This window comes from Miscanthus floridulus, chromosome 16 (assembly GCF_019320115.1).
Source record: "Miscanthus floridulus cultivar M001 chromosome 16, ASM1932011v1, whole genome shotgun sequence".
NCBI classification, from domain to species: Eukaryota; Viridiplantae; Streptophyta; class Magnoliopsida; order Poales; family Poaceae; genus Miscanthus; species Miscanthus floridulus.
In genome coordinates, this window is record NC_089595.1 from 5,758,009 (window position 1) to 5,782,175 (window position 24,167).

The 24,167-nt window shown below is 45.6% G+C and overlaps 1 pseudogene; it reads right to left on the minus strand.

The window, feature by feature from the left end:
• Nucleotides 1-12,380: 12,380 nt before the first annotated feature.
• LOC136510185 (DNA (cytosine-5)-methyltransferase 1-like) lies at nt 12,381-22,657 on the minus strand (annotated as a pseudogene).
• Nucleotides 22,658-24,167: the final 1,510 nt, after the last annotated feature.

The window sequence follows — 24,167 nt, forward strand, 5'->3', positions numbered from 1 at the left end:
TTTTCTAACTATTTTCTAAGTTTTTCATTTCATAAAAAGTTAAAATAAAAAGTACGGTGATTGACAGACTACTGCGACGATATTAGGACATGTGAATAAATAACCATCTGTACTAGTTGAACTTGCTTACGTGATCATCTCGGCGAGCATTTCTCCACCGGACGGCACCGTACTTGCCACGGAAGAGCTCCGATTCTACGAGGAAGGGAACAAGGTCTTTCACGACCATTGTCGCTCTACCTCGTAGAATCAAAGCTCCTCCTTGATGTCCGTTACCGCTCGACAGAGAACATGCTCGCCGAGATGAACACGGTCTGCAAGTTCAACTAGTACGGATTTTCTATAATTTTCTAACTATTTTCTAAGTTTTTCATTTCATAAAAAGTTAAAATAAAAAGTACGGTGATTGACAGACTACTGCGACGATATCGGGACATGTGAATAAATAACCATCCGTACTAGTTGAACTTGCTTACGTGATCATCTCGGCGAGCATTTCTCCACCGGACGGCACCGTACTTGCCACGGAAGAGCTCCGATTCTACGAGGAAGGGAACACGGTCTTCCACGACCGTTGCCGCTCTCCCTCGTAGAATCAAAGCTCCTCCTTGACGTCCATTACCGCTCGGCAGAGAACATGGTCGCCGAGATGAACACGGTCCGCAAGTTCAACTAGCTACTTTAACCTTCTTTCATGTAAATATGAAAGCTTGAAGTGATTTTGAGCTCAAATTGCTTACAAATGAAAAAAACCACAATAAAGAACAATATATATATAGTGAACAAAATGAGATAAGACAATGGTGAAAAATGAGAGTATGAGATTGGTAACCTTTACAACTGAAGAATCGACGGAGAAATCGAAGAAATCGAAGAATGGATGGAGGAACAATGGAGGGAGGGAGGAAGCAAGAACACTACTGCAGTGAGCTTCAAAATGTGCTGAGCTCGGGCTCGAGGAGAAAGGAGACGGCCGGGATATAAAGGGGGACCTTTAGTCCCGGTTGGTGGCTCCAACCGGGACTAAAGGTAACTTTCCAACCCCGGGCGCAGCCACGGCCCGGGAGTAGACCTTTACTTCCGGTTGGAGCCACCAACCGGGAGTAAAAGTATACCTTTAGTCCCGGTTGGTGGCTCCAACCGGGACTAAAGGTCCCTGCCACCTCTGTCTGGCGCAGTAGCCGTTGGGCAGGGACCTTTAGTCCCGGTTGGAGCCACCAACCGGAACTAAAGGTATCTCTAGTCCCGGGCGCAAAAAATTCCGGGACTAGAGTCTATTTTGGCCGAGAATCAAAGGTCTGTTGTCTACTAGTGACTATTGTGAATAGGGAAGTACCTGACTGATTAAAGTTGAGGAGAGCAGGAGGGAGATCCAGCATGCACTCGACGACCTCTCATTCGCATCCACAACTTGCAATCCATATCCATACGGGAAGCTCAGGTACGTTTACGGTCCATGCATCTTCTTCAATTTCTTCTTCCCAACCAAAATGCAACGGTACGACTATGCATGCATGCAGGAAGAGTTGAGAGCGATGCACGCCAACATCTCTGCTGCACTGGACAAGGTCCTAATGCTCGTGCAGTACTCCGCCCGGTCATACAATATTACTAGATGATTGATTATTACCAGAGATGATTAGATAGATCATTAGACATGTGTGCTAGTAATTGTTAAGGCTTAGAGTCTATCATCTAGTGATGACTGATGATATATGTCATATTAATGGACCTTTCAGGGAGGGGCATATGTCCTTCCAAAGATGCATAAACATGAACTCGTCTATTACGTATTTGACACACGATAACTCATCGCACAACGGTGCTCCGCCTCGCCGACTTGTGCTGCATGCATGCACAACGACATGCAGGCCGCGGGTGTTCGTTTAAAATATCCGGCCCGTTATTCACTGGAGTGCCCGTACGTCCGCTTCAAATTTGAATGCGTCGTCTAGGTCTAGGCGTCTACATCGTCGTCGTCGGCGTCTACATCCGTCATCGTAATGGCCAACGTTTTTTTGGTGTTTTGTTTCGAATTCGACCCGAGATACGCCTTGCATTTGCATGCAGATTTAGGTCACCCATTTTCAATACACCTATATTTTAAAAACAATGCAGTAAAGCTTCTTCCCCTATGAAACTCTCTCTACTCCTATGAAACTCTTATCATCTCTCTCTTCATCAATATGGTGTCATGTCGGTATATTTAATATTCATAATACTCTGTCAAATCCTTATTGAGATTGGCCTTGCAACGACGACCTCGGTCGTCAACGGCCTCCCGCATCTGCACGGTCTGTCCTCTGGGCAGGTAAACCTCATCATCGCGTCACTTCTGTGCTGCTGCAAAGCAGCTGACTTGCTGCACTGCAGAATTTGGGCTCAGCCACGCCAGGCAAGAAAAAAAATAAAAAAACACAAAATAACCTTTCTGTATATTACCATGGCATGGCTAGCTGTTTCGATTTACGAACGAGATCGAGTCTACATCACTTTCATTTCAGTCCCGGTTGACGATGATTGCTTCAGTCATATCCGCAGAATCATGCACTTCATGCAATTCAAACTGATCTCCTCCAGGGGGCCTTGTAGCCTTGGTTACTATTGCTACACTACCAGCATAAATCTCACAAAATTTACCATACATATCCCATTCTTCAAACAAAGCAGCTGGCACTCGAAAGTAGAGATGCAAACATCACTGCTATTGAGCCGACCAAAGCATATTACAACTGTCACTACTACCAAATAGAGGTGAGAGTGACAACTGAACCAAAACCAAATCCTAGCTAACTGATTACCCATACCAATCTGATCCTAGTTAATTAATTGATTACATGTAATCACTCTTTTCGTTTTGTTTCTAATCCTTTCATCTATAATTCTAGACTAGACTGTTTGTGGTTTCCAGCCGGACCCTAATAGTTTCGTACGTTTTCTTCTTCCTGAGATGAAATTGTATCCACCACAAGAAATAATCTATATATCATGTGTTTTACATTATATTATTTCGTTCTAATTTTGTGCGCCCGTAGCAGGGCAAGGGTAAAGTCACTACAGGAAACCGGGACTTTGCCCAGTGCTCAAATCTTTGCCGAGTGCCAAATATCGGGCACTCGGCAAAGGCCACCTTTGCCGAGTGCCGCACTCGGCCAAACTTGGCACTCGGCAAATAGGGCTTTGCCGAGTGTCTGGCACTCGGCAAAATAAGGCACTCGGCAAAGCCAAACTTTGCCCAGTGCCAGACACTCGCAAAGTTGGACACTCGGCAAAGAGGCGCCCGGGGATAACAGTACCCAACGCCGTCCTCTTTGTCGAGTGCCTTCTGTTTGGCACTCGGCAAAAATTGGCTTTGCCGAGTGCCTAGGGTTAGCACTCGGCAAAATATTCACTTTGCCGAGTGCCAAACCTTGGCACTCGGCAAAATAATTTTTTTTTTGTTTTTTGCCACCAACTTTTTTCTAAGATTTGTATTTGTACCATGAACAACATGTTCAAATTTGGCACAATTTCATTGCTGGTTGCTATATTTCTTCACTTTATTTCGTTTTCTTGCAATTTTCCGGAAAATGTAGGTTTGAACTGCAGGTGCATCGAAAAAAAGTTTTGATCCATTCCAAAAATGTTATTCTTGTTTGTTAGTATCACTTTATGCTAAATCTAGGAACTGTCTCCAAATTTCAATCAACGTGCTCACGGGGCAACGTCGCGAACTTGCGTGCGAGTGGTTATTTAATTCTATAAAATTCAAACGAATCCCGAAAATCATGAAACTTGGCGAGATGTCGTGATATCACATGCATATGCGGTGGTAAAAATTTGAAAACGTTTGGAGGACGTCATCACGTATGGTGTTCACAAACCAGGACATCATCACATGTGATATCAGATATCACATATGGATTGAGCGGCTCCTTCCAGCGATGACCAGAGGTTTCGTCCCCGAGCATGTGTGGCGCGTCCTGGCAGAGTTGAGCTATTTCTTCCGCCAGCTTTGTGCCAAGGAGCTATCTCGGGCCGTGATTGATGACTTAGAGAAAGTGGCACCTGTGTTGCTCTGTAAGATGGAGAAGATCTTCTCACCCGGCTTCTTCCTCTCAATGCAGCATCTGATTTTGCACCTGCCTCACGAGGCACGAATGGGGGGCCCGTGCAAGCCCGTTGGTGCTATCCAATCGAGAGATGTCTAAAGGTTCTTCGGAAAAGCCACTGTGGAGAGGAAGGAGGCCGAGAGGGTCGAGAGGGAGAGGGAGAGGGCCTAGAGGGAGGCCAAGAGGGCCGAGTGGGAGGTCCTGAGGGCCCAGAGGGCAGCCGAGGCGTAGAGGATGCATGACATGTTCTCATTCATGTCGAGCCTCGGCACCACTCTCCCGGGTGTGGTAGTGCCCCAGTCGCTGCTCGCTCCAGTTGTGCCTCCTACTCCTCTGGCTCTAGGCACTCCGGTGAGTATATATATATGGTTGATCAAGTCCTTTAGCTTGTGTAGATACTAATGAATTCAATTCTCCTTTGTGCAGTAACAGTCGTCGGGTTCGAACCCGACTCCTTCGCCTCAGCACACACACCCCGGCTGGACAGGTCCACCACCGCACGGAGGTGCCCCTTCAGGCTCCCATTGGGATCAGTGGCAGTAGGTGGTGCCCCTTCATGTTTCATTGACTTTTCTTGATCTAGGACTTGTGTTGGATGAAGACTTCTTAGATGTTGTCATGGATTTGCACATTGGATGTGCGTGTGATGGATTATGTAGGAGGATGTGCTTGTGATGGATGTGCTTGTGATGTATTATGGATGTATGTGATGAATTATGTATGCGTTTTGTGTGATGCTAAATGCCTGTGTGCTGTCTTATGTATTATATATGAGTTTTGCGTGTTTGCTTTCGAAGGAAAGCAACAAACAAAAAAAATAGCAAACTTCCCAGCTTTGCCGAGTGCCAGGGGTGTGGCACTCGGCAAAGCTGGAAAAAAATGCTGCAAAAACAGCCACTTCCTCAGTTTTGCCGAGTGCCACAGCCTGGCACTCGGCAAAGAGATCAATTTTGCCGAGTGCCAGGTGGTACCACTCGGCAAAGACTATTTTTAAAAAGATTTTTTTTAAAAAAAATGGTTTCTTTGCCGAGTGCTGAGCCCTGGCTCTCGGCAAAAATTCAAATTTTGCCGAGTGCCAGTCCCTAGGCACTCGGCAAAGCCGGCGTCAAATGTTGACGGCAGTTATTTTTTTGCCGAGTGCGGGCTTGGCACTCGGCAAAGACTTTGCCGAGTGTCGATTTTTGGTACTCGGCAAAGAAATTTTTGCCGATAAAATCTTTGCCGAGAGACCTTTGTCGAGTGCGGCACTCGGCAAAGCCTTTGCCGAGTGCTTGGCTGGCTTTGCCGAGTGCCCCCAGCACTCGGCAAAGAGGGCGTCTGCAGTGGTGAGTAGAAAGTTACAGGCAACCAAAAGACAAAGTCATGTTATTAGGAACATGCATTACAAACTCATGAGAGAAGAATTAATCAACTGGCTACACAACTCAACAGAACGATAATTCCGGAAAGAAATTTAATTTCTCGACCAGTGAAGTGATTTTTTATGAGATTATTCAAACTGCACTGTTTTTTAGATAATATAATGGATGAATATCCACCTTCATCCCCATAAGTGAAGAATCTGACCAAAGTTATTATAGGATACAAATGCTTAAAGCAAAATCAATCTCATAAGCCAAACAAACTTAGTTCATAAGTCTAAAGACATAAGATCACCCATGGGAGGCGAAGAAGTCCATTGCTGCAGACTCCAAGAATGTGTGAGAAGTAAAGATGATGCGTTCTTTCTTATCATCAGAAGAAAGAAGATGAGCTGGTGGTACACCATGTTCTTTTTATGTAGAGTTGCTTTTATAATTTGGTCCTCATGTTTTTTCTTATTGTTTTGGGTTGTTTTTATAATTTGGCCTTTAGTTGGTAGCTTTATTTTTTTTTCCATTGTTCGGGGTTGTTTTAATACTTTAGCCCTTAGTTGGCTTGGTTTTTTTGTGCTTGTTGCATGGGGTTGTTTTTATAATTTGATCCTCAATTGCCAGCTTTTTTGTTGATGGTGTTAGTGTTGTGTTTATAGTTTGGTCCCTAGTTGGCAGCGCGTTTGTTCTTTTTTTGACGTGGTTAGATGTTTTTTTTATAATTTGGCCCCTGGTTGACAGTAGTAATTTATTTGTTCCAGTTGTTCGGGTTATTTTTATAATTTGCCCTCTAGTTGGCAGCTTGTTCTTTTTTGTTCTTGTTGTTTTGGGTTGTTTTTATAATTTAGCCATCAAATGTCAGTTTTTTGTTAATGTTGTTAGTGTTTTTTTTTATAGTGACCCTTAGTTGGTAGCTTGTTCTTTTTTGTTGACGTGGTTAGGGTTGTTTTAATAATTTAGCTCTGAGTTGGTAGCTTAATTTTTTTCTTGTTGTTTGGGGTTGTTTTTATGATTTGGCCCCCATGGCAGCTTTCACCTTTTTTTGTCCCGGCCTGTTGTTCGAGATTGTTTTTATACTTTGCTCCCAGTTGGCAGCTTACAATTTTTTGTTTTTGTTGTTTGGGGTTGTTTTTATAATTTTGCCCTCAATTGTCATTTTTTTGTTGACGTAGTTAGTGGTTGTCTCTATAGTGGCCCTTAGTTGGTAGCTTGTTCTTTCTTTTTTAGGAATTGTTCAGGGTTGTTTTATAATTAGCCCCCCTAACTAGTTGCCAGTTTTATTTTTTTGTTTTTGTTGTTTGTTTTTTCTTTATAATTTAGTCCCCAGTTGTCAACTTTAATTTATTTGTTCGGTCTTCAATTTGCAGCTTGTTCTTTTTTTTGCTATATTGTTTTTATTTAGTAGCTTTTTTATAATTTATCTGTCGGTGGCTAACTTTTTGTACCGTTGTTTTAGGGGTGTTCATGATCCCTAGATGACAACTTGTTTTTTTATTGTTGTTGTTTACGGTTTATTTTTATAATTTGACCTCCACTTAGCAGCTTGTTCTTTTATATGATCGCAGTGCCGTTTATATTTTTCTTCCTAATTAGAGCCGTGGTCTTTCAAAAAAAATAGAGCCATGACAAACATAATAAATAGTGGTAACGATTTTTAGGACATTTTTGAAATTAATTTGTCCTTACTTTTCAAACACATTTTTTCTTCCAAATTATTTTTTCTGCGTCTGCATTTCTCATATAGTATAAAGAAGTGACGCTCGTACATTCAAACTTCTAGACCATCCATGTGGGCCAAAATCAATTTTTAGTTGCTTCTCTCACGATCATGTGCTATGGCCCATAATGACAAACAACAAAAGGATCCAGATGGCAATGGGTACAGAATACCCGCATACCCGCGGGTATCAAACCCGGCGGGCGCGGATACTGGCACCAAAGTGCATCCGCGGGCACGGGTGCGGGCAAAGGTATAAATCAAATGTGCATTTGTTAACATGTAAGAATATGGCTGCTCGTATCCGCAAACCCGCCTTAGTACCCGACAAGTGGGGTCACAGCCAGCTAAGTATATATTGGAAGACCAGCAAGTCAGGAACCCTAGTTTCATTCCATCCCCACCCCCTGCCGCCGCACGCCCACCGCCCGCACCCTGCACACCCCCGCCAGCCGCCGCACGCCCATCGCCCGCACCCCGCACACCCTCGCCAGCCACCGCTGCCTTCGGCCTTCCTGCCCGACACAACCCCACAACTCCCCTCCCCCCCCCCCCCCCCCCCCCCCCCCCGACCCCACCCCGCGGCAAACCAGCATCAGGCCCTGAAGCACCCTCACACCCTAAGTATTTGTACCATTTTTTAAAAGTAAAATAACATCTGCATAAAAGCACGTTTAGCCTAATCGTCAAAAACAAATTCATTTACAAACTCAGGGCTTTGGCTCGTCAACAACTTAGAGTCATAGGACAACATACGACTTTCGTAAACTACCAAATCATCAGTCACCTTATTACAAAATATGTTATATATAATTGAAGACACTACAGGATGAAAATTTGGATTGCATTAAGCATTTGGCTAGTCTTACGAGGCATCCAACGACACTGATCAACTTTTTCGCCTTAATTGGTCCCCTCGGGCTTTTCAATGCTTGCGCACACATATTGTACATTTTGAGCGTGTAGTCTTGCGAGGCCCTCTGACTTGTGGAGTGACTGCCGGTGTTATATTCAGGGACACGTACGGGGCCCTTTACATTTTGGCTAAAGCTCAATGATGAAGATATCAGGGAGCAAATTATAAGAAAGTCGCACAGAGACCTGCTTGCAAATAGGGAACACCCGTAGCTGATGCATGAAGGCATGGAAATGAACGCATGGACAAACAGACAAATCCATAAGCTCCACGGCATGGAAATAAACGCATGGACTGCAATCATTTTTTTTGTATAAAAAGTAGAATGAGGTTAGCACATGAACAAATAAATGGACACATGGAAATCTAAGCTTACAACTTTAATCTTCGTTCCACAACTTTAATCCTCAAAGGAACAAATAAAAAAAAGTTGGTGCACGCATATGGGCATATACATGCCAAAGATCACCTATATATGTCAATATGTCTAGCTATATGGTAAAAACTATATAAAATAAAAATGGCTTATAATTTAGAAGGAGAAATAGCATTTATAATATCTAATAAGTGTCATTAGAGTAATCATAAAATATATTTTCATAGTATATTTATTTGGAGTTTTAAATATTAATAACTTTTTCTATAAACTTAGCCAACTTAAAAAAGTTTGATTCATGGCTTGTTTAGTTCGTTATCAAACATTATCACATCGAACTATAGGCAAACTATGGCTGCCATAGAAAGTGTGGCAAGCAAATGAAAGCCACACGTTTGTGACTAATTTTGGCACATCATAGTTGTTGGCTTACTACAGTGAACCATACAGCTTCTAAAAACTGTGACATGCCTAATATATGGCGTGACAATGATTGGCAGCGAATCAAACAGGCATTCGATCCAAACTTAGAATAATTGCATTGTTTTTAAAGCAGAGGTAGTACAGATAAAACCCACGCATGAGCTAGTTAACCACACAGTCGCTATCCTCAACATCATCATCTTGCGGCCAAACAAGCAAAGTGGATCAAACTGTCTTGTAAACCATCTAAGGCAATCTTTTTGCACAGTACTCCCTCCGTTCATAAAAAAAAATGCAATTATAGGATCCGTGCCGGTCAAACGAGCTCAAATTTGACCAAATTTATAGCAAATAGTATTAGCATTTATGTTTTCATATAAATATATTATGAAATAGTACTTAGTTTGTATTATAAATGTTACTATTTTTATATAATTTTAATCCAAGTTCCAACCGTTTGACTTCTCAAAAATGATAGTGTAAGTGCATCTAGCCCTTTAGTGGGTTTTGGTGAATTGAATGACAACAGCATTAAAGGTCTAATAAGTTTGCTAAGTGTTGAATAGAAAATTGAGTTTATTGCATACACTTGTGGATTGTGGAATGAGAAGTGTATATAGGTTCAACAAGAAGGCAAACTTGATGATATTCCACATAATGTTCAAATCAAGGTCAAAATTATGTATTGTTGTGTTGGAAGATCACAAAAATAATATAGTTCAAGAGAAAGATAATAATGCAAATGGAGTTGATGAAATGACTTCTATGTTGAGGAATGCCATAGTATCATTAGAAAGCAAGCATATTTGACAAATGTTAAAAGAGACATGAGTTGATGATTTTGGATTGGTCTCAATAATGGCTTGCTTTGCATGAACAAGAAGAGTTTGATAGTGGATTAGCTTTGATCACGGATTGAAGAATGAGTCAAGAATGCATAAGTGAAGAAATACCAAGCAAATGTTTAAATGACAAAGGACACAACTCATATTGGATATAAGTCGGTCTCTATGTTGGTTTGCTTGTATGAATAAAGATTTGGAAAATCACTTTGCATTGCTTTGATCAAGCTAGAAGTATGAAGATAGATATTGAAGTGAGTGTTAGAAGTGTTAAGCCAAGATGAAGAGGATATAAGGAATCATGAATTGGCTTGACCATATTGATGTTGATTCATATATGTCTTTATGTGAATCAAACTAAAGCTTGATTGATCTCAACATTCATATCTATAAGATATTCAAGCAAGGATCATACTATTGAAGAAATGGTTTTTCAATGGATGCTTAATATGATATGACTTGAGTATGGCTTGATAAGGTGAAGATAGCAAGGAAAGGGCTTCGATGGACTAAGCAAAGGTGAAGGGCAAGCGATGGCTTAAGGACCGAGGTACCATGGCTAAGGTGAAGAAGAGAGTACTTGCATTGAGTCAAAGAACTAATCAAGCTATGATGAGTCATATTGTGTTGATGTTCAAATCATTAGTGAAGTGACTTGAAGCCATTGAGGTGAACTTATATGTATGGAAATGGTTCAAGTCACATGCTCAAGGTGTGTTTGCTCGAATAGATGAGATAAAGATGATTGCAACCCCTTATGAAGTGATATTGAGAAGAAATAGCATATGAAGACATTGAAGACTCAAGTGGTTAAAATGGTTATATTCTCTTGATCTTGAGTATAAGTATGCCGTACTATCAAGGGGGATGCAATACGAATCATAGGCAAGTTTTAAGTGCTCAAACTAACCAAACCTAAGTGCTAACATGAGAGAAACACATTATCACAACACTTGCACTTGTTGACCTTGGGGCTTGTTCTCTATTGGGTTGGATAGCCCTCGAAACAAGCTTTCCGAAAAGTCAAGATCACTGAAAATAGAGTTTGAAGTAAAAAGTTATGGTGTTATCTGTGAGGTGACCTGTGCTGTTTCTGAGAGCTGCGACAGTGCCGCGCCGTGGCAGTGCCGCGAGTTGCCGCGGTAGTGCCGCACCAGTACAGGTCACAACGGCTAGTTTTTGAACTACAACGGCCAGCTTGTGTGGGATGGCTATAAATACTCATCCCACGCCTCTTAGTGTTGTTGCTGATGCTCAGATCACTCCCAACCCTTCCCAAGCCATTTGTGAGCTCTCTCTAACCCCTCTATTTGTGAGAGTGAGTGATTAGTGTTTGACTAAGTGTTAGAGAGTAATTAAGAGCAAGCCAATCCTTAAGCACTTGTCGGGCTTCATCAATCTCCGTTGCACATTTGTTACTCTTGGAGGTGAAGCCTCCTAGACGGCTAGGTATCGCCCGACGAGCTCCCGTGCTTGTGGTGAGCCGCGGGAAAGTTTGTATTACCCCCATTGATCTAGTGGAGACTCCTCATCTTAAGAGTTCACTCTCTTGACTTGAGAACGAGGATAAGGGTTGCAAAGCCTAAGCCTTAGTGGCTTCCTCAATAACGTGGACATAGGCAAGCCTTGGTGGTGAGCTGAACCATGGGATAAATCTTATGTCTGATCTTCTTTATGCTTTGAATTGCATTATCCGTGTTCCACTTGATCTACTTGGTTGTGCGTGTTTATAAGTGCAGGTACTTAGTGGACTTGCCACTGGACATCTCCATGCACATCTCCAAGTTTGGGTTCTAGGCGTAGCTGCTGTTGAAGCTCTCTGCGCAGGCGTGGCAGTGCCGCATTCTCAACGAGGTAGTACTGCAGTGCGATAGTGTCGCGCGACAGAGCAGTAGTGCCACACACTCTACTAATCCGCAGCAAGTTTTATTTGTTGTTAATTTCCAGAAGCGCCTATTCAACCCCCATCTAGGCGACATCAAAGTCCTTTTAGATAGAATAAAGGTGCTCATCGTGAGTTGCCTTCCCTACACTCCGCTGAAAATAAATGTAAAGACTACCGTAAGATTGAACAAGACAACTCAAGGGTATGTTTGGTATGCCTCCTCCTGAGGAGCCAGAGCTCTTTAGGAGGATATAACTCCTCCAGAACAACTTCAGCTCCTTTGTTTTTCTTTAAAAAACATTTATTAGATCTCCTCTAAAGAAGCCGGAGAGAAGCCCTATCAAACAAGCCCCAATCGTTCAATGGCCAAAGCATTGAGAGACTTAATTCAGTCCCTACTCAAGCAGTGGACAAAAATATGCTCATGTTAAACAAGGATCAAATGTTGTCTTACTTGCATTTAACAAGAATGAATGGTGGAATACACATACATGACAAAGCCTCAAATCAGCAGATTGCTACACTGAAATGACACGAGAAACATCAGCCACAAATGGGCGGGCCCATGAATGAAATGAATGTTTTGAAACCTCAACCTACAGTACAACAAGCACTCGAGCTCGAGTGCACCCTGCCTACATTCATCTCCAATCATAAGAATCAGCACGATGCGCTGATTATTTATTGTTTAACATGCTATTGGATGGGCCCGAATCGGACCCAACAAGAGATGCTCCTGCCATTGGCTGTTGGTCTGATCAGCTCAGCTCTGATCCTTTTACTGCTCAACCACCTCCCCTGCAGGAGTGCCAACAGAAGAGGCCCTCGCCTGCACCGCAGTTTGAACCAAAGCGGTGAAACTTGGAGGCAGCTGGTACAAAGGGTGACTTCCCTCAGATTCACCTAGGTAGGCTTGCCCCAGACAGTAGCTCAGTGCCCGGGCAACAGGGACAGCTACTGCATTTCCGACTTGAATATACTTGTCACCATCAGAGAAAGCATACATGTTCAGATGCAAGGATTACAATGCAGCATGATCCTGCTTCTGATTTCAAGAGCTTTAACTGACTGATCAATGGCTTACTACTGACAACTTTCAAGAGTGACTAGATCAGGTACAGGCAAACTGAAAAGAGGAACTTACTTCTCCTTGATCGGACCAAACAATCGGTAGTAATCAGGGAAACCCTGTAACCTTGCGTTCTCCCGGATAGTCAGGATTCTTGCTTGAGTCGGATGCAATATAACCTGTGGACAACATGTTCAATCAGGATCATATGCGGACAACACTAACATTAAATACAGTTGCAGGGATTAGCATAAAGGGGTAGTTTCTACTGAAGCTGACCTGGTTGTGACGCTCTGCTCTAGTTGCAACTGTAGGAACTGTCTTGTCCCACCACAAGCGCCCAAATGGGCAACAACATCATATGTAAGGACAAGTAACCAATAACCTACTTTTTCAAAAAAAGGGCCCATTTTGCAACTTACTTGAGTGATTTGCCCTTGATGAATGACATTGCATAGTCAGGAACCTAGATAACAAAGATTTGTGCAAAATCTTATCATGTCTTAACCATAAATCTTACAGTAGTTGCAGCATCTCATCAGTTATGAGTATGAATATGTAACATAAATGTTGCACTGTTATAGAAACAACAGCACAAAATAACTCATACCAGTGGTTTTCCAGATGAAAGTTTCACACGCTCGATTTCTGGATCCCACTCAACAATATTGTTTGCTCCAACCTTGACACCCTTTAAGTCACGGAAGTTGGCTCCCTGTCATAGGAAAGAGTGATGATTGTTTCAGAAGGAGAAACAACAAAGGAAGGCACAACTGCTATCAAGCCACCAACCTTCTTGACAGGAATTTGCTGAACCCGCTCATAATCATCATTGTTAAGCCATAAGGGCTGGTGATCCAAGAGCTTGCCTTCATCTGGACCAGCCTCCTCACCAAAGGACCAATCCAACATGTCTGAAAGAATAAAACAGAGTGAACTTGCTGTAGTAGTAGCAAAGAACAAAGAAAAAAAGGTGGTTCTTCTGAAATTCATGGAGAAGCTCAACCATTAAAGTTCACTGGGCCTTTTACCTTTACGACCAAGTCGAATGTAGCGCTGGAATTCTGTCTTGGGGGAACCACCATACTCCATTACGTCGTTAGGTTGATGGTTTTCAACCTGCAGAGAAGAGTAAGATTGCATGCACATTGAGAAACGTATGAACTTGACCAAACACTTGCCTTTGGTAAATCTGAAATTGCATCACCAAGAAGCAAAGCTTTCTTCAGGGATGGTTTTTTTTGTCTCATCATATGCAACCATACATTGCTGCAAACAAATTTAGTTGGTCAACAAATTTTACACATTCCAAAGGATTTCAATGTAGTGATTGCACTTACTGAAAAGGCATTAGGGGCTCCTCCACGAACTACAACGTCATATGTAGGCAGAGGATACTTAGGGAGCACCTACATTGTCAAATACACCTGATTAGCCAGCAGTCAACAATGCAACATAAATCTAGCAAAGCATATAAAACAGCAAGGTACAAAACAGACCATAGAAGAAAGAGCACCCCAGAGGAACACACGCATCCTGAACTGTGGCAGACCATAGTAGCCTGCTACCATCATTCCAAGGCATGCTTGGTACTTCATAGCAACTACGCAGCTCAAAGCATATTTTCCTAGGTAGCCATCAGCAAATTTCAGTATGTCCACAACATTTTCCATGAGAACATTCTTGGGCTTCAAGTATGCCACAATATCCATGAAAGTCACCATTTGCTTGATTTTCTCATCTTTAAGTGGCTCATCACGGTTTCTGAACCGATTAAACCCACTGATACCTTGACATCAACATCACCCTTTTGAAAGGATAGATTAGGTAGATATCACCAAAAAAATGGGGAGCTAAACAAACAGGGAGAAAACCACACCCAGCTAAACACTCACAGGCAGTGGGAGAATTTTTCTTCTGTGCCCTTTGTTAGAACTTGAACGATGAACGAGATCGGATCGTGAGCGACGTCAGCAACGTGGTGACTACGGCGAGTGCGCGAACAGATGCAAACCTTAGAGGGAACTATGAAGATTGGACGCTGCCAGCAACCGCAGCTTATTTGGCTCTTTGTTCCTTATATTTATAGGTATACTCGAGGTTTACAGACTCCAAACCCCCCACACCACATTGCGCAAAGATCGCAACGCCATTTCGCTGCGGCGTGCGCTACGCGCGCTCTGAACAATGTGACGTGAACCTGACGGACTCCACGATCGAGTCATGGTCGTGCACGCCTACGACCATGCTCTCCCCTACCTGACCTGCCTAGACTCCTTTAGGACTACGATTACATGAATGCCGTGCATCAATTTAACTAACAAAACACCCCCTAAACTTGATGCACCTCGACGACACCTAAAGCACTCCTCAACTCCACGAACTTGACTCGCCCCAGCGATTTGGTGAAGAGATCGGCGAGCTGTTCTGCAGTCCCAACATGACCAACTTCCACCTTGCCTTCTTCTATGCATTCACAAAGAAAATGATACCTTGTATCAATATGCTTGCTACGATCGTGATGCACTGGATTCTTGCTGAGCGCGATCGCGGACATATTATCCATGAGAAGCTTCACTGTCATCTCCTTAGTCCCCAACATGTCTGCAATCAGTCGGTTTAGCCAAATGCCCTGACATGCCGCCGCTGCTGCTGCCACGTACTCAGCTTCACACGAAGACAAAGCAACAATTCTTTGTTTCTGTGATGCCCAGGTCACCAAACTGCTCCCCAGAAAGTAGCCAATTCCCGTCGTGCTCTTTCTGTCTTCTGGATCTCCTGCATAGTCGCTATCGCTATAGCCAACTAGGATCGGTTTTAGTTCAGCACCTCTCTCATATTTGCAGCCATATCCCATAGTACCCTTCAGGTACCTCAGGAAGTGTTTCACAGCAGCCCAATGTTCTTTCCCGGGTGCCTCCATGTATCTGCTTACAACACCAACAGCAAAAGCTAAGTCTGGCCTGGTGTTGACAATGTACCTGAGGGTCCCTATGATGCTTCTATACTCTGTTGGATTTATTGGATCTCCACTCTTCAGCTTGCTAAGTTTCAGTCGACATCCCATTGGTGTTTCACATGAGTTACAGTTCCTCATCCCTGCACCTTCTAGAATCTTTGCAGCATAGGAACTCTGACACAATGTAATCCCATTGCCATCTTGCTTGACCTCTATGCCAAGGTAATAGCTCAAGAACCCCAAATCACTCATGCTAAACTTCTTTTTCATCTCAGACTTAAACATCTTGATGTCTTGCACATCTGGTCCAGAGATGATCAAATCGTCGACATATACTCCCACAAGTAAGAATGAACTTTTGCTGCTTCTCCTGTAAACAGCATGATCAAGCTTGCTTCTCACAAAACCTAGAGCCAACAACTCCTTATCGAGTTTTGCATTCCATGCCCTCGGTGCTTGCTTCAACCCGTAAAGAGCCTTTCTCAATCTGAGGACCTTGTCTCCTTTGCCGACCACAAAACCTGGAGGCTGTTGCACGTATACGGTCTCAGACAGATCACCATTCAAAAATGCAGATTTGACGTCCATATGGTGAACTTCCCAACCACCTTGTGCTGCAAGTGCTAACAGAACTCGTACAGTTTCAATCCTAGCAACCAGAGCATACACCTCATCGAAATCGACTCCAAACTGTTGAGCATATCCTTTAGCCACCAAACGAGCTTTATGCTTGATCACATTCCCTTCCGGGTCCTTTTTGACCTTGAAAACCCACTTCAGGCCGATGGCCTTGTGTTTTGGTGGCAACACACTGACTTCCCAGGTGCGATTTGCTTCTATGGCTTGCATCTCGGACTGCATGGTCTGCCTCCAACACTGCTCGGTTAATGCCTCTTGGACTGATCTTGGTTCCTCAGCCGCAATAAGACAAAGACCGCTATACTCAAAATCCTGCACTTCTTCAGTAGTATCAAGCAAATTTGGGATTGTACGGTAACGCAGTGGGGCACCTTCTGAATCTGCAGACTGCCCGGTGGGCGGTGTTGCCCATTGGGTCATCGGCACTCCTAGGATTGAGTTGGAGTTGGGAGTGTATGGAGGTGAGTTTGATCCACCCCCAGACTGTGGAATTAACACCGACACAGTAGGCGATCCGGGATCACCGGCATCAGGTTCAGAAAAATCAGGCTCCGCAAGCCCTGTTGTCGGACCGGCTACAGTGTCTTCCCACTAAACCTGAAAGATGTCAGGCGCTTCTGTTGCTGTTGTGCCTCTGATCACCCAGCTGTCCTTCCCTTCCCAATTCCACGGCTTCTTCTCGTCAAACACTACATCCCGAGTCACCAATAATTTGTCCTTCACCGGATCATAGATGCGATAGCCCTTCGTTCCTAGTTCGTACCCAAGGAACACACCTGAAACTGCTCTGTCAGTTAGCTTGCTCACCCCGGGTCCAACTGTCTTCGCATATGCAACGCATCCAAAAGTCTTCAGATGCTTGACCCCGGGTTTTCGACCCAACCATGCTTCATATGGAGTCTTGCCATTCAAACTCTTAGTGGGAGAGCGATTCAAAATATAAACAGCCGTTATGACGGCTTCACCCCAGAACTTGGACGGCACGCCCATGCTTTTCAGCAAGCACCTCGCCATCTCTACCACCGTCTGATTTCTTCTCTCCACAACACCATTCTGTTGAGGAGTATACGGTGTGGTGGTGTTGTGCTTAATCCCATGATCACTGCAAAACACCACAAACGCTCCTGAGTTGAACTCGCCTCCCCTGTCAGTTCTGAATGCCTTCAGACGGCGCCCTGACTCAAGTTCTGCCGCCGCTCTGAATCTCTTGAAGTATTCCAACGCCTCTGACTTCGCAGCCAATACCTCAAGCCACATGTAACGACTAAAATCATCTACAATAAGCAAAAAGTAAGACTTGCCTCCGGGTGTGGGTGGCGTTATTTGCCCACACAAGTCCATGTGTACAAGCTCAAGTACTGATGATGCTCGCCATGCCGAAGCTCGAGGAAAAGGAGTGCGGTGCTGCTTGCCAAGTGCGCAGCCATCGCACACCTGTTCTATCTTCTTGATCAGTGGTAGCCCCTCCACCATCTCCTTGACACTAAGATCATGTAGCGCCCTGAAATTTAAATGGCCAAAGCGAGCATGCCACCGCCAGGCTTCCTCCTCCATCTTGGTCAGTAAACAGATCGGTGCTGTCAGGTTGACCTTCATGACATACAAGCAGTTTCTTCTTTCTGCTCGGATCAGAACACCTCGAGCATTGCCTTGCTGTTCTCTCTCGAACACTTCCAGAACACCCTTGTCAATCTCAACTCGACATCCTGCTTCTTCCAACTGTCCGAGGCTCACAATGTTACACCTCAGTGATGGAATGAAATACACCTCGGTGATCACACATTGCTCCTTGTTCTTGCCGGCCATTGGCACTGCACCGACACCGCAGATTTCTACGGTGGAGCCATCACCAAATTTCACCGCGCCGCGCACCGATTCATCTAAGTCTGCCAACGAGGATCGGCAACCTGTCATATGATTTGTTGCGCCTGTGTCCAACACCCAAGCGTCCTCATCGTACTTGGCCGGGAACAAACGTTCCTGGTTCAGGAGCAGGCCTTGGCCGCCTGTCCTTGGAGTGTGCAAGACATCGCACACCTGGGCCACCAGGAGCGCCGGGTTCTTGTCTGTGTCACCACTGACATGGTGAGCGGCATCATCATGGTCTTCCTTCCCGGATTTCTTGTTCAGGCACTCCCTTGCCCAGTGGCCAAACACACCACACTTCTTGCATCTTCCCTTCCGACGCAGTGTCCCCGTCGAAGGATGACAACCTGAGTCATGCCTCTCGCGATCATGCTTCCCGCTGCCGCCGCCGCGCACTCCTTGTTTGTCCTTCTTTGCATAATTTCCACCGCCCTTACCTCCAGATGAGGACGAGTCGGTGTGAATGATGCGACTCCTGTTCTTCGCCATCCACTCCTCCTCCGTGAGGAGAAGAGAGGGCTTCGCCTTATCGGTGACTTGATCTGGCGTAGGCTCGAATCGGTCTTCAGCCGCCCTGAGCCGACCGACGAGTTCTTCGACAGACAAAGTCTTCAAGTCGCAGAACATCTCGATCGCGACCGCTACTTGATTGTAGCGCGGGGGAACAACTCTCAGGAACTTCTTGACCACTCTTGTATCATCCACGCTTTCATCACCAAGGCCCTTCAGATCGGTTGCCAGCTTGCCGATCCGAACTGCGAAGTCATCAATTGATTCTCCCGTCTTGAACGAGATTGATTCAAATTCCGCAAGTAACTTCTGCGCATTCACCTCTTTCACGCGTTCTGCCCCCAGACGCATCGATTTAACAGCTTCCCATGCCTCCTTCGCCGATTTCTTGTTCAGCAACATAGAGTGCATCTCGCCGGGCACGCCACGAATCATGGCGCCGAGCGCAAGTCGATCACGTCGCCGCTCGACCTTGTCACTCTCGATCGCGTCCCATAGATACATCACTTCGAGGTTACATTGGACATGAGCGGACCACTCTTGATAGTTGGTACAAGATAATATCGGCCAAACTAGGTTTCCCGACGCCTGATTCCATGCACGTTCCATGGTTTCCTTCTCCTCTCCGGTCGAGCCCATGTCGACAGTTCTTCGGATTCACGTCTCCTTCTGCTCGCGATCGACGAACTCGATCACTCGGCTATCTCTCCGATGACTCCCTATCACCAGACACCTCCTCCTTCGTCTACCTTCGGCTCTGATACCACGTTGTTAGAACTCGAACGATGAACGAGATCGGATCGTGAGCGACGTCAGCGACGTGGTGACTACGGCGAGTGCGCGAACAGATGCAAACCTTAGAGGAAACTATGAAGATTGGACGCTGCCAGCAACCGCAGCTTATTTGGCTCTTTGTTTCTTATATTTATAGGTATACTTGAGGTTTACAGACTCCAAACCCCCCACGCCACATTGCGCAAAGATCGCAACGCCGTTTCGCTGCGGCGTGCGCTACGCGCGCTTTGAACAATGTGACGTGAACCTGACGGACTCCACGGCCGAGTCATGGCCGTGCACGCCTACGACCATGCTCTCCCCTACCTGACCTGCCTAGACTCCTTTAGGACTACGATTACATGAATGCCGTGCATCAATTTAACTAACACCCTTCTTGTACAAATTCTCTAATTTTCAGTGGGCAGTCACTGGTTTGTGAAACAAGGATTAGAGTACAAATAGATGTACAAGGCAACAAGCAGATGACATACCAAATACTAACCTCAGGTTATCAATCGGTTCCCATGTATCCTCTTCAGGACCATATCCTTCCTACTGGACCTGCAGAAATCTAGCATTACAACAAAATACACAGAAATATCCATTGCTTGAAAAGCTTAGTTTTTTTCTATATTGCCATAGTAATTGAACTTCTTTTCTTGGAATCAAGTACAGATGAACAGATAACGCTTAAGTACCTTAAAATAGATGCCATTTTTTCTTCCACTGCCACCATAGCATATCCCAATAAGCTTCTCTACAACAAATTCGTCCTTGTCAAGAGGGCTGCCTTCATCCTCTTGATCCTCTGCACCTGCTAAATTCGAATCCATGTCTTGGACATATTTTTCACATAGGACTGCCCATTCCTTAAGGAGAGCAAGGAACTCATCGGCTTTCTCATTTCACACCTACATTCAAAGATCCAAAGGAACTTTGTGAGAGCAGCTGGACAGAACAGATGGAATCCAAGATACAGTGGATGATTGTACTTTAAACTTTGGCACGCAAAACTGTTAAGATCAACAGCCCATCGCTGCAATCATAGCCAGAACAGTAGAATTAGTGCTGAGATCATGAACATATTCTATCCAACAGATAACTAGGTAGAAGATTACAGTTTCAAGTTTCAAGCCAGAAAGAGCTGCACCCAAGCAAAGACCAGTGGACATGCCCCCACAGCCAGAATACAGATCAAGAAGGGTTGCTGTCCTCTCTGGCATACTAGATGACGTCTCCAAATCCACATCATCATCAGAAATACCCGAAACGATTTCACTGCCTGACTGCCCATTTTCTAGTAGAAAAACAAGTGTCAGGGTTTGTAAAAAAACATGCACATTTAACAACTGTCAAAGTTAGTCACTGTAAAGTGTTCAAACCAGTTTTAGTTATTGAGCTACATACACCAACACCATTGCACTCACAAGCCTAAGCTGATAAGGAAATGTGTTCAATTCAGTTATATTTAACACCTATCACATGGCTCCCCTCACGTGAAATAGGAGATAACAAATCATTGTATAAACATTTATTCAAAATGATCAGGGTCAAAACTTAAAACATATTTGGCAAGCCAAAATCCCTCTGAAAATTAAAGTCTTTATGTGGCTTCTTCATGTAGAGACACACCTCACACCCAATATGGGGGGGTGACCTTCATATATATAGCCAATATGGCTGGGTATATAAGGAATACAATTAAGTATACATAGCAGGAGCTAATTATAGCTAATCACACATACCTGCCTAATACCCGCCCGCAGTCTAAGCGGGAGGATCCCGGACGCATAGACTGGTAAATAGGTGTACAGGAAGGCCCTTGGTCATGATGTATGCGAACTGGTGAGAGGACGGCACATGAAGAACCCGAACTTGTCCCAAGGCGACCTTCTCACAGACGAAGTGAATGTCAATCTAAATGTGCTTCGTGCGACGATGATGAACGAGGTTGGTTGTCATGTAGAGAGCGCTGACATTGTCGCAGTAGACAACCGTCGCCGAAGCAATGGAGACGTGGAGCTCCTGCAGGAGCTGGCGCAACCAGCAACACTCGGCCACCACATGAGCAACAACACGGTACTCTGCTTCTGCACTGGAGCGGGAGACCGTGGTCTAACGCTTGGAGGACCAAGAAATCAGATTGTCACCGAGGTAGACACAATAGCCGGAGGTGGAGCGCCGAGAATCTAGACAGCCAACCCAGTCGGCATCGGAGTAGGCGACCAGTTACTGAACAGGGCCGACACTGATGTGGAGGCTAGAGGAGAGTGCCCTTCAAGTAGTGGAGGATCCGCTTGATCATCGAGAGGTGCGGCTCGCGGGGATCATGCATGAAGAGGCACACCTATTGGATGGCGTATGTCAAGTCAGGAAGCGTCAGCGTGAGGTACTGGAGCGCGCCAGCAAGGCTCCAGTATGCGGACGAATCAGCAATAGGAGCACCATCAGTTGTGGATAGCTTGGCATGAGTGTCAACAGGTGTCGACGTAGAGTGACACTCAGTCATGCCAGCGCGTTGAAGAAGCTCAACGGCGTATGGTCGCTGGGATAAGAACAAGCCGTCGGCGGAGTGAGTGACAAAGATCCCGAGGAAGTGATGGAGTGCGCCCAGGTCAGTCATGGCAAACTTAGAGTGGAGGCGCCCGATGATCTGCTGAAGAAATGCCGTCAAGGACGTAGTAAGGATGATGTCGTCAACGTAGAGAAGCAGGTAGGCGGTATTGGTCCCGTCTTTGTAGACAAAGAGGGAGGTGTCGGAGGTCGAGGCAATGAAGCCGAGCTGGCGAATGTATGTCGCAAAACACTGGTACCAGGCTTAGGGAGCCTGCTTCAGTCCGTATAGGGAGCGCTGCAATAGACACACATGGTCAGGAAAGATAGGATCGACAAAGCCTGAGGGCTGCTGGCGGTAGACGGTCTCCTCCAGATGTCCATGGAGAAAATCATTCTTGACGTCTAGCTGATGAATAGGCCAGACATGTGAGGCAGCAATGTTGAGAACAGCCCAGATGGTTGCTGGTTTGACCACCGGGCTGAATGTCTTGTCGTAGTCGATGCCATGGCGCTGGGAGAAACCACGAACCACCTAGCAAGCCTTGTGGTGGGCGAGGGTACCATCAGAGTGGTACTTGTGCTTGAATATCCACTTGCATGTGACCATGTTGGCGCCGGGTGGCCGGGGCACGAGGCGCCACGTCCCATTGTCGATGAGTGCCTTGTACTCCTCAGCCATGGCCGCATGCCAGTTTGGATCGGCCAAACCACTGTAGTAGTTGGTGGGAAGCGGAGACAGAGTGGTTGTCGCAGAGAGACCCACATACCGCATAAGTGGTATGGCCCTGGACTGGGTCCGCGTGATGCGTCGTTCCTGCATGCACCGTTGATAGGTGGCGGCAACATTCTTCAGAGTGAAAGGCATGGTTATGTAGTAGTATGAACCGTATGGGGTGATGAATGAAGTCATGATCTGGTTGGACTCTTTCATCGCGATCTGGTGGTAGCCTGAGTAGGCATCCAGAAAGGAGAGGATTTCGCATCCTAAGGTGGAGTCGAATATCTGGTCGATGTGTGGCAAAGGAAAATGGTCCTTTGGGCATGCCTTGTTGAGGCCAGTATAATCAACACACATTCTCCATTTCCTAGTTTTCTTTTTCACAAGAATAGGACTGGCTAGCCAGTCAGAGTGCTATACCTCTTTGATGAAGCCAGCTGCTAGGAGCTTGGCGATCTCTTTGCCTATGGCCCTACACATCTCATCATCAAAGCAACGCAGGCGTTGCTTGGTGGACTTTGAGCCCAGGACGAGGCGTAATGCGTGCTCGGCGACCTCCCTTGGTATGGGCGGCATGTTAGAAGGTTTCCACGCGAAGACATCATGATTGGCGCGTAGGAAGTCAGCGAGCTCGTTCTCCTATTTGGCCGAGAGCTTGGTCCCGATCCGCACTGTCTTGGTTGGTTCAGAGGGGTCGATCCCCACCACCTTGGTTTCTTCAGTCAGGCAGAAGGCGCTTGAGGAGGTTGGCTCGTTGCAGTCGGGGACTGCTGGGGTCGACGAATTTTTGAGCTCTGGGAGCTCGGCGGAGTTGATGTAGTAGTGGCGAGCTCGTAATGCTTGCCGTCGCACGTATAGGCGTGCGAAAAGGTGCTTCCCACGGTGATGACGTCATTCGGTCCCAGCATCTTCAGCTTAAGGTAGGCGTAGCATGGCTGCCCCAAGATGGTGTGGTAGGACCCTAGAAAGTCCACCACCTCAAAGGTGAGGACCTCCGAGCGGAAGTTGGCTCGGTCGCCAAATGTGATGGGCAGGTTGATCTGCCCGAGCGGGTACGCATGTGTCCCTAGGATTACGTCATGGAAGGGATAGCTCACTGGACGGAGCTCCAATCGGGGGATGCGCATAGCGTCAAGGGTACCGACGTAGAGAATGTTGAGTCCGCTGCCTCCGTCCATCAGCACCTTAGTGAGGCACTTCTTGCGGACGATGGGGTCGACGACGAGCGGGTAGCGACCAGGTCGAGTGATGTGGGAAGGATGGTCTCTCCGATCAAAAGTGATCAGGGAGTCCGACCAGCTAAGGAAAGAGCGGATGGCCGATTCGGTGGCGCATGCCTCTCTATAGCGTACCTTGTGCTAGTGCTTGGAGTGGATGTCGTTGGATCCCTCAAAGATCATGAGGCATTCCTCGGGGTCGGGGAAGCCATCATCATCCTTGCTCGCCGCACCTCCTTTCTTGGTCGCCTCCT